Below are 16,266 nucleotides of genomic sequence, written 5' to 3'. Positions count from 1 at the left end.
GTGTGTGTGTGTGTGTGTGTGTGTCTTTTGAATTTTCCATTCATGCCAGCATGTTCATGTCCACTTCAAAGTAGCATTAAAATGCATGCAAGTCATGTGACCACTATAAGCCGTGGCAGATTTTCAATAATTGCATTCTCAAATCTTTTTATGCAAAGATCCTTCGTGTGAGTCGTTCAAAACCGTATACAGAAGAGGACGAGGAAGATCCTTTTTTGGCTATTTTTCACCTTCATTGGACAGAATGAACAGGGAGTGAAGAGGCAGACAGGAAATGGGGGCGGAGAGAGGGGCCTGACATGCAACAAAGGTCGCTGTTGCAGTTATTTGGCATGGGCTTTAACCATTCAGCTACTGTTGATGAGGTATTCACTTGCCAAAAGGTATAATCAAATAGTGGTGAAGGAAGTACTTTAAGTAAGAGAAGTAATATCCTACTGCTGTATAGAAATACTCCATTACAAGTCCTGCATTGAAAATGAAAGTAAAAGTGAATATTATTATCAAAATGTATTGAAGTATCAAAAGTAAAAGTATTGTCCCTGTGAGTATTATACTATTGCATGTGTGTTCTTACTGATGCTTTCATGTGTGCATTCCACTGCTCATTTTAACTGCTGGGTAGTTTCATCATTTGTGTGTAGAATCATCATTTGTAAAGTGACTAGAAACTGCAGCAGTCAGATAAATGTGGTGGGGTAAAAAGTGAAGTATAAAGGAGCAGCAAACATTAGCATAAAATGGAAATACCTGAAATGTGTGCTTAAGTATAGTACTTGAGGAAATGTACATTATGTACTACGTTTCTGCGAGACAAACTTTTTGTGAATTTATGTGAGTTTACAGAAGTGAGTCTGCCTGTGTGTAGTCCTGCACGGTGGGCTGCGTCTCCGAGGACCCACAGTCAGTGTTTTATCTTCCTGCCGCCATCTTGTGTCGAAACGGCACAGGGATGATGACAGAAAATGCTCGGAAAAACTAGATTTTATTCCACTTAGACAGGGTTGTATTGTAGGCAAGGCAAGGGTTAGTGTTTGTTGTATGGGTGAATGCCACTGTTGATCCTGTGAGGTGTGTGTGTGTGTGTGTGTGGTGTGTGTGGTGTGTGTGTGTGGATACACATTCAACAGTCTGTCCGTGTCGTTCATCTGCATGTTGCCGTGTAAGGTTCTGTTTCTTATGCATCGCATGTGAAACAATCCAAGTCAGTGGTCTGTGAGAAACTGCCGTCCCCCCAGCGGGAAAACACTTCAAGGCTATACACACCCACCCACACACACACACACACACACACACACACACACACATACTGAACACTCAAAAACACTCCTCTCCCTCTTTCCTCCACCACCACCACCACCACCCGCTGTTTTCTCTCTGTCTCCTTCTCACTCCTTCGTCCTGCCTCCACTTCCTCATCCTCCGTCTCAGATGATGATCTGTCAGCTTCTCTGGCTGAGAGAGCAGCGATCAGACGCAGCGACATGCAGGGCGTTGGGTGCTGTCGTATTTTGAGGGTGTGTGTGGCGATGCAAAGGCTCACACTCATAGCTGCGGATTTTAAAAGAAAGCGTATTGCACTCTGAAGGTAAAAAAAAAAAAAAAGAAAAAAAGATTGTTAGTGAACATTGAAGGATGAAGGTGAGGGCAAAGGGAAATGAACAGAGAGAGAGAGACATTAACTGACATCGAGTTTAACCAAATATAGCACCTCATATGTCATGCATCAGCAGCCATTACAGATGACTCAGTCTCACTCCGACTGGATGGCACGGACACACACAGGTTGAAATGACACGTTGCTGACCACAGTCTGAAACGACCTTTAAAGAGCCGAAGAGACAAACCGATCTTTCACTCCAAATGTGCAGCTGTTGTATGAAGGTCCATGTTGCTGATGTACGATGTATTTATTCCTGTGGCTCTCCTACTATGTGTGATTCATGGCAACCTGTAAACAAACGCATCAAAGACGTAAGAAACCTCCTTGTCAATACCTGGCTTCCCCCAGTGTGCTTTGACGCTCCGCAGGAGAGGTCTCCCACGATCCTTATAGTCCCAGAGTGTCCGGGGGAGGATTTAATGGTTTTGATTGAAGAATGGTTTAATACTGATAATTAGTCCTTTTTAATTAGTTCCCACTGGATGTAGTAATGCAGTAGTGTAGGCGAATGCATAGGCAGGTTCAGGTTTAGATAGCTGAAGTTTCTGTATCTGTTTTTTTTTTTCTTCTGTGCAGGGTTTCTTGAGACATGAGCACTGGTGCAGCGATCACGTTAGAAAGTGACACTTCTCAAGTGGCAACGACAGCATGTGGTCACAGCGGAAAACAAAAAATACGCGCATATATTCTCCAGGCCCTTCGAAAAAAAATGCGGGTAAGGTTTTCAAATCTGATGATGCTGGTGGCTTTCGCTTGCAGAACATGGGGTGCACATTTAAACACAAGGGCCCGACAAAGCTGCTCCAACAATGATCTGTGCATGAAACAGACAGATTACAACACCAGCAGTAAACAAAGGATTGAATTAATAATCTTTATTCTTATACATCATACAATCTTAGCCTTTGGTAAATCTACAGGCCGTGCTAAACACAGGATCTAATGTAAATGCAATACAAACCTATCCACTGAACAAATCCATGGAAAATTAACAACATTAAGGATTAGGAGGGTTTCGATAACTTTATTGATCTAAAACTAACCAGTCTGGTCACACGTCACAAAGAACCACACATATAAACACATGTTCCATGAGGACATTAGTAATGCCAATCACAGTGCGCAAATATGACCCACTTATAATAACAATACATGTGGAAAAAAAGCCCAAACAAATTCATTAGAGCCATATATCAAAAATACATCCAATGTGACAGAATACATGCACATATCACGTTCATGTGGGCACAAAGGAACGACCACTCAACACACTGTGAAAGCCACTCAATGCACCACACGGGGTGACTTTTATACTGAGTTTAATTGAAATTTAAATCAGGTGTCATATGATAGCCAGGAATGGGTAACTTAAAGGTTGGCAATTCTACATGTAGGGGCATTTTTTAAACTTACTGCAGCTGCTTGGCAGGGCAGATATGAGTGGTTGGGTCACATGTCAAAATTTCGCCCTTCAACCATGGTTTCTGTTTAATTAGTTGAAAGTCAAGAGCCAGTTCTCGATATTAGTGACAGCAGCAATCAGCCCTCCTCTGTCTCGTTGCAAGATACTGACCCTCATTACTAGAAGATTCAAGGGACAAGGGAAATGACAAGTGGATGTTTTTTCCTCCAGACTTGAATGCTGAATTTAATAACAACTGACTTGTAGTGCCCAAGGAAGTGGAATTTAAAGGCCATAAAAAAAATAGTAACAAGAAGAATTTCATAATGCACCATTTAATTAAACATCTTATAATTTGGAAATAACATGGAAATGTACTCACTGAAGAATAAGCCTCTAATATATGTGCATAAGCCCAGATACAAGCATCAAAATGGATAGTCAACTTTAGCTGTCATTGCAGTTTCATTTTAATCAAAAGATTATGTGAGTGTTACAGCATATTTCTAAAGTTACAACCAAAAAAACTGATTTCAGCAACAATTCAAACAAGAGAAACAAAGCCCGATGAAGATGAGAAAGAGAAGAACTAAACCTCCAGCAAAGACTGTATGTCAATATGCCACAGACGACGCCAAATGAATGGTAATGTTGCTGTGTGTCGGCTGGATGTGTAAGTAGGCAACTGTCGGCGAACACACGTGTCAGTGTTTGCTACGCCAAACAAAATCAGCTAATGCAGGCTTAAGCCAACTAAGAGGTTACTTACAACCCGGTGGTCACCAGGGGGGTCCCAGCACAGGTTGAACTTTAACGGTTAGCTCGGCTAATGTGCAAACTGAGTTAAAGCTGGAGTGCGGAAATTTTGTCTCCCCCCTTCTGGAACTATCTGGAGTCTACGTGATGATCAAGCGTGGCTGACATAAAATACAGAGAGATTTACCTGGCGGTGATGGGTCTAACCAGCATTGTGTGAGCGGCTTGAACGTAACGGACGTTCATTTATATGTCCCATAAAGTCCCACACGCCGGCTTTAACTTGGGGGATAGAGTGCATTTTGTTTTAGTTAGTGGCAACTAAGCACCACTATTAAGTGCCCATGTACTTTTATCATACCTTTGCAGTTGGCTAGAGAACCCTTAACAACCAACGTGTTAAAATAAGTACATTTCTTGTCAAGCTCTACAGTGCTCTACATTTTTTTCTGAGTTTGATTTTCTGACAAGTAAAAGCACACGAACACAACACTGCTTGGCAGCGGCCTCTCTCAGATGTCAGACGTTCTCACCAGTATGTGAATATGTAATATTGATATATAATAATATATAATACCATATCAGTGTCTTCCGTCTTTGGGCGAATAAAACTGCAGGCTGTCGGATTCAAAACCATACGGTATTATGTGATTTGAACACGTAGCCGTCTGCACTTTGTGTACTTGCAACAAACAGTAGTGCAGGCGGCATATCCCTCCAAGTAGAGCATCTGTCAGTCAAACCCACTGCACTCAACACAGAACTAAACCATGTATCCTTTACTTGATGTCACGCATTACATTATAGCAACATATCTCCCTCCGCTTTTCTTTCTCTCTGAAAAAAAGCACAACTAATTTCCCTCACCAGCAGTGGTCTTCTGTTGTCATGGCTCCAGTCTTTAAATAACAGTCTGGCTCTCATTATTCTGCCTCAACGAAGCCTTTTGCTTTCAGACTGAACTCCCACATTGAATGCACTCTGCAGTTCATTGTAATAGATTTAATAGAGCCACACAGTGTTTTGTTGTTGTTGTTTTTTTTTAATGCACGTCAGAAGAATGAATCATTATAGATGTTTTGAGGTGTTGCTGAGTTGGACATGAAAATAGCGAAGGAGTTGTGTTACCTGAAATCTGAAGTCCCTATGTAATAAGATTCCATCCACTTGGCCATCTATCAGCTTTGCACAGGGGACAGATTACAACATGAAGTACAACACCTATTTCACGCAGTGCAATGCTGACATGGTTAATGAGTGACCCCAGAATCTGGTGTAGAGGGTGGTGGTGACAGATTTGCGTGTAAATGTTACATTTTATTAGCCATTTTCAGACATGGAATACATACATTTACTGGCTTTGATCTGATCTATCTGTTAAAGTGATGGATTCTCGTCACTCTGACGCGTCTTTTCACATTAATGACTCACGGCTTCATTCAGACAGGACAGGACATTAAAGGAAAAGGCGACGTCCTAGCATGATATTTGGCACCTGGAGCGGAAGAGGACGAGTTTAAAAGTAATGCTATGCTTGAAGAGGGTCACTTTGCTGCATCGCTGCTCACATGCTGTATGTCGATATTCATTTATTTCAGTTTAATATAAGGAGGCAGCTGGTTATTTTTTACAATGCTGTGGTTTGGGCAAGGTTTTCTTTTTCCTTTTTTGCCTCATTTTTAGAGATCTTACATTAGAAGAATCTTAAAAGATAAAATGATTGTCAAAATAACTTCTAATAACAATCCTGTCTCAGTATTGTGAACAGCTGTGCAGTGTTTTGGCAACCGATAAAAATCCCAAACTAATGGATCAGTCAGTGAAACTGGGCTTCCTGGATCGTCTCCACAGGGTACCTTTAAGATGAAGCAGTTGAATTTATTAAGAAATCATCCAAGCCAAATGTTGCCCAATGATATTTTAAAAGTCAGTTTTTGAGGAAATGACTGTCAAGCTGAAGATTATTGCAGGGTGTGTGATTTAAGTCATTCAAGTTCCTGGGTTTTACTTGTGTCAGTCTGACGAGATGTATCTGGTGCCAAAAACAGCTATCACACTGGTGCCACCAGGGACGACAGCTAGATGTGTTTTCAAGGCAACAGAGGGAGACTCACTATTGACGGATAACTTGTGTAGTGACTCAAGCAGTTAATGTATTTCTGACACACACAGACAGTGCAAGTGTGTTATTTTTGTGACTTTTATTTGCGTTTTTGTGGCCTGAAACGCGTAAAGCACATTTTCAGAGGAATGTGTCACTTAATGCAGTGGACTCCTTTCCCTTTCTGACTTCAATATTGAATCTCTCATGGCTCCACCTTGTTCAGTGGCGCTCTCTCTCTCGGCCTTCTCACTGTTTATTGAGAGGCACAGCACTCCATCAGGGTGAATTTCACTACACTTCACAAGAAATGCTTCAGTTTAGGTCGCAACTTAACTGGGAAGTGGGAGACAGAAACACTTCATGAATGGAGTGAGAAACACTTCAGTGTCCTTGCTTCAGATTCAACAGTCCTTCTAAATTATTGATCTTGAGGATTAATGTGTAAAAGCTGCAGGATGGTGACCTTTCAGACATCCGCTTTTCTTTTTTTCCTCTTCATTCTGCCGGGCTGATGCGGCGCGAGCACTCAGCCTTGCCCGCTCAATGATTGCTTTGCACTCCTCCTCCGCCCCTGCTCGCTCACAGCTGGTCACTCCGTCTAGTTTTTAGTGCAGCTCGCCTCTTTCAGAGAATGTGTTTTCAAGTGCCAATGCTGGAGACTCTTTCTGTTTCACTTTTTGTTATTTTTGCAAAGCACTTCTTGGTCAATAATGCATGTTCTCAAAGTCCACCGCTGGCAGGGGGTGAAGAGGTTGTCCTGTTCGGTGCGTTGTGTGAACACGCACTGACCAATGTGTGGGTACTAATCTATGGCACACATAACAGAAGGTGAGACAGACTTTAGACGATGTGAGATTAGTGGCAGTACACTGACCAGACCTTAATGGATTAATGGCTGTAATACTTTGTGTTTTGGATTTCTTGTAGGGGTGAAAAAATGAAATACCACCACGACGCCCTGCCCCCCTACAGTAACTTGTCTCTGGAAAGAGCTGTTGCTGTTGACATGGCGTGGCTGAAGCACAACAATCTAAATTCCATCTACCTTCATTATATTTGGGTCAAGGCAGACTGATATCTCAAAACCTGGACAAAGTAGAAAATTACAAAAGATACCACTAGAAGTAAGAGAAAAAACGTTTTTTTGCAATTTGGGGTGAAGCGACTCTTTAAAAACGGAATACTGCACTAATATTGCAGCATAACTTCCCATGTGCCAGATGCAACATAATACATGCTCCTGTTTGTTTTCTTATTTTTCTTACTTTTCTCTTTTATTCCTTTATTAACTCCAATAGTGCAATACATATATATACTGTATATATACAGTATATACATTGTTATTGTATATATTTTTTACTTTTATTTTTCACTTAAATATTGTAAATGTGTATTTTTTTATTTTCTTATATATCTTTTTTGTACATACTCTCATTCTAAATTTATGGTACTTTCTACTCTTGAATGGGAGCACCAGTACTGTATAACCCCCCCCCCCCCCCCCCGGCGGATCAATAAAGTATTTCTGATTCTGATTCTGATGTTTTCCCTTTCTGTTCTTTTGCATATTAACACCAGTGCTTTGTCTGTTAATCCTCAGAAAGATGCATGCTGCAGTAGTTTAGAAGCTGGGGAGATATCACTTTTTGCATTGTGTTTAACATTACTCAACATAATAAATCAAATAAGACTGTTTATTATCCCATAAGAAAGACATTAGTGCCCCCTCAGCCATAACAAACACATAACTTTGTGTTTCTTGAGATAACCCAACTGAGGATAATGTGTTCATAGCTCAACTGTTCTGGGCTGTGCGCCTTTCTAAATATCGTTGAGGACATGAGGGAAACTCTATCATATGGTTGAGCTAGCTTCCTTTTCACATTCATTTCTTGCAAATTGCTCTTTAAAATGTCACCGGCTGCAGAGCTGCTGCAAGCATGCAAAATCTTTCCTTGAGGGAAGAATGGGAATATTTTAGTCCATGGTGTACTTTTGGCCGAATGTACATAGCTGCATTTCCAGCACTGTGAGTGCCTGGGGACAAACAACTAAAAGTAAAATTGATTGGGAAGGAAGCTTGTTCTTTGCTTGAAAGCAGATGGGTTTTTTTTCCCCCCAACTGAGATACACTGGCTATATATTCATAACCTTACTGTGGAGGAAGGAGAGATGTAAAGGTTATGTGTCCTTCAGTCATGTTCTTCCATTTATTGTTATGTTATTTCATTATTATAAAAATTTGTAGTATATTTTCTTAGCGTCTTTTTTTAATGCATTGTTACGTGGCAATACAGTCTAGTTTGAAAACCTATATGGAAGGAGCTATATGTAAGAATTTTATTTTAAAACGTTAAACACAAAAATTAACTACAATTATCAACAGAATGTGAAGAAGTAACAGTTCTGACGTTGTGTAAAAGACATATATGTATTGTGTTGCAGAGATATCTACTGAGGTTAGCATGCTAACCAGCTAGCCTCGGCTTGTTCTGTCTCGTAATACCACTTTTTATACACATCCATCCATTTACTTGTATTAGATGGAGGTGGGATCAGGGTGGAGCTGGTCTTGAATCATTGCATATTGCATGGCTGAATTAAGCTTTGCAGCCCTCTATTGACTGGCTGCCACTGGTGCTGGGTAGCTAATGCACAGTGGGTTTTTAGAGGTTTTTCGCTGTCTGTAGATCTCAGGGGAGCTGCAGAGTCAGGTAACAATTCGATCCATTGTTAAGATAAAATATTGATTATTGCCGCTTTAAAGATCCCCTTTTCATTCCATCATTCAAAGTCAAAACAAAAGAGTACTGAAAATGTCATCGAGCTTAGCCTGACCTGATCTCCACACTTCGGAGAAAGGGGGAAAAAAACAGCAACAGTAACGTTACAGTAATAGCTAAAGGAGCAGATCTGCGTCTCAATGACAATTTTAGGCTAAAATTGCTTTGGAGACACAGATCTGCTCCAGTGGTTTGGCTTTATGGGATTTCAATAATACAAAAACTGTAGAAGTTGCAGTTCTGATGTGGTTAGAGTTAATACCAATCTCTGTGCCATTTGCGAGGATGCATGCAGGCTTGCTGTAAGAGGTCGCAGTGGGAAAACTCTCTGGGAACTGATGACGGCACTGTAAACTTTCTGACAGACATCCTAAAGTTAACTTCCTGTGCGCTGCAGCATTTCAATGAACTCGCTGCGCTGGGTCTCGGTGAAAAATGTATTCAAAGCGAAAGAAATAGCAGAGATTGCTTACAAAATATTTCCATAATTGCATTCTAAGCAGTTCTATAAATGCTATTAAGTTATGGTTTGAAGAAGGAAGGCTATTAGCACTGCTGAACTGCTGAGGCTTGGCTACTTGAAATCCCTGTCTTTTCATTACCCTCATATTATCATAGATTTGAGTTTTTACTCATAATTCACTAATATCTTCATAATTCTGCAACAAACACACCGCTCTAGGGGCCAACTGGGCCACCGCGTACTGAAAGTCTCGCCATTACTATCAGATTCCTGAAAAGGTTTCAGCTGAAGGGAGAAGAAACTGCAGGGTTAAGTGGGTATCTGTCCAAATTGAGTCCAGCAATGAATGAAGAGGACAAGCCTAAATTATTCATATGCTGACTACCTTTTCATTAATCTCTGAGAGCTAGAAAGTGCTTCACCTCTGCAGGAGTTAATAATAGCTCCTTTAAAGAAGTAAAAGGATGGAGGAGAGTCCAAACTGCTGAGGCTTGGAGTAGCTTAAGTCAGTGAGCGTACCCCTCACCTTAAGGCACTGGACATGCAGGTGCGTTTCAATGTCATTCAAAGGCAAAGAATTCACCAAATGAAACATACAGCTAGAAATAGTCTTGGGTAACGCATTTAAAGTAATTGCATTGAAGATTCTCAAAATGACATTTCATTAAATGTCACTGATTTTTATTCTGTTGTTTAAATGGTCATTGCATTTCAAAGCAGTACTGAAAGGACATTTTATGGTCTTTTCCTCCTGTGCCTCTACGCATACATATAATCTTTGATGTTTAATACGTCTCATGTGGAAAAACTGTGTCGCTGGGTTCAATCTTGGGGCATCATCCACTGCATTTCCTGGATCGTTGCAGGACCTGGGATGCAAGTCTCGAAAAGCAGAAAGGAACATACCTACATTTGCAGGGAAAACAATCTAAAGGTTTAGTGACTGCGATGCTTAGTTGGCATGATCACATTAACCTCTCCACTGCCTGTGAAACCGTATGCCGTGATTATAGAATCAATGGTTATAATCGATGTGCATTTGCAGCCCTGCATCATTAGGAAAATCCTTTGTCCCAAAGGTTCTTCTTATCACTTGATGTTCAAAGTTATTTTGCAGCTGTCCTCCTCTCATTTCTGAACATCCTTTTGTCCCTGTGTTTTCGGAGCTGTCTCTTGTGGCTAACACCCACTCTGGCAGACAATTGATAACGGCCTGAGGATTAACTTCAGAGATGCACCGCGTGTGCTGGGAGTCCCCGTGTCCCTCAGCTAAAGCATGAAGTCTAACGAAGGACAATGCCTTGTCCCCACATAACGCTGGATGTCAAAGAACCACAGCTCTGGAGGATACTGATTATTGTTCGTGTTTGTCCCTGGTGGATTGGGAACTATGACAGCAGTCATGAAGCTCGTAATCCTAAAGACCAGACTCATTTTTGCAACTCGACGATGCCCAGTGTCAAATTCAAAAGCATCAGCTGCAAAGTTTGAGGACTTGATGACTCTTCTTGACTTGTGTTACTGTAACAACATGTTTGTAACCGTGTGCTTTTCTTCAGATTGTAAGGAAATGTTGATGGGAGCTGATGGCCCGTGTTGCTAGTGCTGTGGAAGGTATAATTACAGTGTTGTTTTGTATGTAGATATACCAGCATGTCTGTAATGCTGCTGAATGAGAGTTAATATTGGATTTTGTTTCTATGCAGCCATTTTTATGCTGGTTTTATGCTGGTATATAGCTGCCAGAAATTGCAGAATAGCTAGTTAGAGTATGTGGATTTTCTCCATGTATGTGGAGTACCATATAGATTGTGGTTGGGGTCCAATCCGTAGCAGTACAGAAACGACTCCATTAGCGTGTTTTATCTCATAGCAGCCATTGTTCCTGAGACGTGCTGGCAGAGTGGCTTAGAGGCATCAACATGAAAGTCACCTTCAAACCATTCTGCGGCAATAAATCTCCAAACAGGCACTCATATCATGTAATTACACACATGATTATAGTTGCGGTATCTCTTTTTACATATTTCAGTAGCTACTGCTGATGTGTCCCTCTCAGTGGATGTACCAGTGACCTTGGCATGTACAGGTCAGAGGGTTGCTCCCGTGGTCACAGAACAATGGCACACTCTTTCTTTTGTCCTCCCTGTCTCTTAAATACGTGGTAAGACAAGACAAGCAGGTGAAATGCTTTAAAATGAGGATGTACCTGGTGTTGTTGGCAAATGGTGAATGTCCACTGTTTGCAGATGTCAAAGAAGTCTATATGTTGTTTCTCAATTGTTGCTACAGCCAAGAAGTTTGATTAGATTTAACTTGAGCTCTACTTTGGACTCTTGAATAATAGAATTCTGCTTCCCACAATCTTCCACAAAACGATTTTCTCATTAAAATGATTGAGATTACTTTAGTAAGTGAATTGGCCATGTGTGTATAGCTCGTAGGAATCCAGCAGATAAAGTTCACCAAAGCTGAATGCAAAGGAAAAGACATGTGATATCATATGAAAACGTTCTGATGTATTTTAACTGAAGAGAAAGGAACATGAATGTATGAGCTTATCTTGAGAATATGCGACCTGACTGAGTGAAAGAGCGCTGTACTTCCACCAAAAGGACTAAAAACGGGTGCTCACCTGGTAGAGCGCGTACCATTTGTCAAGGCTGAGTCCTTACGGCGGCGGCTGGGTTTTGAACCCAGCCTGGGCCCTCTGCTGCATGACATCCCCTCTCTCTCCCCTGCCTTTCCTGTCTCTCTCCACTGTCGCTGTCAAATAAAGCAGCCAAAAAAAAAGGATTAAAAACACAACCACTGCCATTGTCATGTCTGCTGCTAGAAACTGCTAGAAAGAATAGGAATATCATCACCATCATTCATTATTATTGAAGCACCATCAAATAACATCTTGGGCCGGCATTCAGTGTGATGAATGCATCAAAACTGCAAAGCTGCCAGGTTTCTATCAGTGGGGAACGGGAGGACGCCCAACCCAACTTCCTCCATCATATAAGCAAAAAACGTGGAGGCTCAATGCATCCCAAATGGCATGACAAATGCTGATGACTAATGACTAAATAGCCTCATAGACCTGCACCACCTGCTTACCGAACAAGCCTCACAGATGCCAACACCACAATGAGTTCCTGCTTGGGGGCAGGAATGATTTTAACTGGTACCCTGTAGCCAGTCGGCGGAAATCAACCTGATCTGTGGAAGATGAATTTCATGGGTAATTTTCAGCACAGCCCTGCCAAAGAACAAATCCACAAAAATAAGTTTAATCTGTAATAAGGAAGGAGTGACTCAGTTATTCTCCAGGAGATTTAATTTTCTTTTTTTCTTGCCACTCTTTGCTAAAGTTCGCCATCAACGTTATAAGGTCTAAAATGAATGCAGGTTTAAAATTCCACACACAGCCCTAATACACCCAGCATATGTATTGTGCTTTCTGTAATGCCACTGGAGAAGATGACTTGGTTGGCTAATTCAGTAAAAGGATTTTTAGAGTGACCCAAATATGTGTTCATATCTTATATGACTCAAATCTAAGATGTTCTACACTATTAAATCTTATTTTACAGCAAAGGCTTAATTTTATACGCTAGACTTAAGATCTCTCCTATGATATCCGTAAATCAAAAAGTGGACCTGTTTGTAAATGTCGCTTTTTCTTTTGAGTTCATCATTAAATTGAAGGACGAGATGAACATATTTAATCCTTCCATTACACACTGCTCAGAAAAACAACTCCAGAGATTAGCTGTTAGAGTGTGACACCAGTTGGTGTTAGCCATATGCAAATTCATGTCCCCTCTATTTCAATAGTAAATCATGCCCACACAGAATGGGAGAGAATGCTGCCGGACAAGAGTGGGAAGTGAGCCTATCATTTGAGGAATCTCTTTCACGATCGGCGCTGGCTTTAAATACCTCTGTTTAATTGCTGTGTCATGGCAGGATAATTACCACTGTCATTCCAGCCATTCAAGGTGACTAACAGGCCTGCAGACTACCCAACACTTTTTGCCTGTCGGCACGGTTCTGCGTGGAATTGTGGTTGCAGGTTGGCAGCTAAATTATGATGAAATAAAATGTATGAACATTAATAGAGGGAGCGATATACTGCTTCAAAGCTCTTCAGTTGACACTTGTTCATTTGTGTTAATGCACTCCTCACACCTTGCAAGAGCACAGCGACACCATCCACGTGTCAGACGTGTAATGGCTTTAAAGAGGTTAAGATCCAGGCTGGGTATGAATGCATTCAGATCATAACACCACTGTGCACCTCTCAAGGGGCATTTCACAGCTTTTGTGTGAAAGTCAATAACTGCTTGTAGAAAGTTATTCTAACTCAATTACACTCTTTTAAGTTATTTTATCTCCAATGAATACACTGATGCAGTTGTCATGAGGCTTTGCAGAAAAACCTCTGCACACATTAAAAATGCAGTGTGTAAAACCTGCATTTCAAATGCGATTACTAAGACATTCTGCTTGAGCTCATGTCGACATCAGCTGTCCCGAGCGCCGCTTTCACATGGCTGACACCGCCTTGAAATGCCGAGGCAAAAAGACATTAGTTGAAGCATGCAGGGTGCCCAGTTTGATGGGGAGAGAAAAAAAAACATACAAAAAAAAAAGCTAAAGCGAGGTAAATTGTTGTCAGCATGTTCCACCGAATTCTTGGCTGGCTTCATGCTCTTCTGCTCAGCTGAAGCGGGCCGTGGAGCTGGATGCATTTCAGGTGCTAAAAGGAGGGCGGTGAAAGGCAATAGAAAACCTACATAAGCCATCATTGATAGAGAGGGCTTTGGGAATGATGTGCTTTGCAGTGCAGCGTGGAAGCAAAAGCTGATCGATAACTATGTGGTCAATAACCTTTATGATCAATAACCATGCCACCGGATTTTTAGCCTGCGAACTAAACGGAAAGCTAAATCTATCATGGCAAATCTTCTCCTTGTGGAATTATTCATCCCATGTGCTGCACGGTCCGACAGCTCTGTACTTCCACATAAACACTCTTTATTGTACTGCACCATAAACTGCCTCTTAGCTGCCCACATGCTGTAGCTCAGCAGCTTATCTCATCTTATCACCAATCCTATTGTCCTTATCTTGAACATATTTTTTGCTTTCATCGTTTGAACGTTTTTTAAATTCTGTATTGTTTGAATGGTATCAGCACCTTTAATGTCTTCAATTGTCTTATTGTGTTTTTGTTTTTGGGATAATAGAGATTTGAACCAGCAGTTCATTATGTGCACCTACAGCGGAAGGGAAAGTAAGAATTGAATTAGGATTTCAACCTATGAGAGATGTGAAATGTAGGAGGATTCATTCCAAACTGTTGGCAGTGTCAATAAATCAATTCAACTTTAAATGCAAAATGAATGTAGTGATGTCATGATGCATGGAATAACACGCCGGTTCATTGTTCAGCGCTGGCGGAGCCCTGTGACCTGTGAGGGCCTTCTGCCACCCACTGCTGGACCTCTTTAGCCCTTGTGCTGACCCAAGACATTAACTAACTAACTGATTCTTCAACAAAACCCCCTCTGCCGTCCTCTATGGGCTCATTGTGCACTGAGTCCGTTAGAATATGGCTGACCTCACTGCTGAGAGAAAGGAAAATCATCGGTGTGACAATGTGAACGCCAGATAAATAAGTTTTGTTTTCGCTCATGAGCACATCTCGTCTCACTGCGCAGGATTTAAATACAACAGGACTCTGCGCTCCATCTATTTGTGGTACATATTTTTTGATAGATTCTAGGTTTTGCAGATTGTCCTTGCCGGGTACAGTGTGATTCAGACAAACCACATTCTGTATAACTGAGTTTTATGAGCTCAGAACATTGAACACACAGTATTTTCACACTTAACTGTGGCTCAGACGTAAATAAGGTTGATTTACACAACGTCACATTGTAGAAATGGAGATATTTACTGGCAGGGCTGAACTCAGCAGGGCTACTTCAAAAATACATGTTGGAGGCAAACAGCTTTTTGGTGTAAATGAGGTGTGTTGATTGGAATACAATACCCCTCATCAGGAAACAGAAACACTCTGCAGATCCAACAGTTGGTTCCTCTATTTATAGCTTTGAGAGAGTTATTACTCTTTCGCAGATATGGCCTGGATGGTCTTGGAGCATAGAAATATCAAAAATTTAAAAAGTTACTGCAGTTATTTGCCAAAATGCTTTGATATACAGACATCTTACAACCAGAACATACACCAGATCATATCCTCCTCTATTTAATGTTTATTTTACTCAACGTCAGTCTATCATTTTCTATCTATTACACATATGAGATATGTTGATTATGATTATGAGAGCTCTTCCAAAAGATTACCCCAATAACAAAATGTTCTTTGTTATTCTATTTATCTGATAAGCCAGTCTGTATATTTCTCCTCTGAACGCTCTGGTGCCGCATACACTCTGAAACACAAATCCAAGAGTGCACAGCCATCTAGTGGACACATCACACATTGCAAACAGTGTCCTCCCAGTGATGAGCATAGCGCAGTACAGTACATACAGGTAGGTAGGTTTGAAGTGACTGAAGTCACCCAATTATGTTTTTTGTTTGTCCCGATCCCTTCATTGATACCTGTCACTGCAAGTCTGATCTGATATTTATTGGGATGGGTTATTACGTTATGTGGGCGAGGGGGACTTTTACATTTCTGTGCCTAGGGGCCCATTCTCCTAATCCTTCCATTCTCCTCACTAAATACTTTTGTTGGATTGCTGCTGTTGTAGAGTGGAATTGCTTACTTGTCTAAATATGACTCCTGTTTGTATCAGTTACGGTGTGTCAAAAATGTTTTGAAAAATGGCCCAAATCAAGCATTGAATATATTTTGTTTGAGCATATATGCACATAGTGTTCATATCATTTTAAAACTTCACATTGTCGTTTGACAAAGAATTCTCAGCACTGGGTCCCCTTAGTAGATATTTTCCACAGCTTTCGACCACATCTCTTGGCCTTAATCAACAAATGGAGTTTGCTCAGCTGTCATGGAGATGGTTCAGTTGTAATCACATGACCTGAGTGTGAAAGCGTGCACATGATATC

This window comes from Enoplosus armatus, chromosome 15 (assembly GCF_043641665.1).
Source record: "Enoplosus armatus isolate fEnoArm2 chromosome 15, fEnoArm2.hap1, whole genome shotgun sequence".
Lineage (NCBI taxonomy): Eukaryota > Metazoa > Chordata > Actinopteri > Centrarchiformes > Enoplosidae > Enoplosus > Enoplosus armatus.
This window is presented reverse-complemented; position numbering follows the sequence as displayed.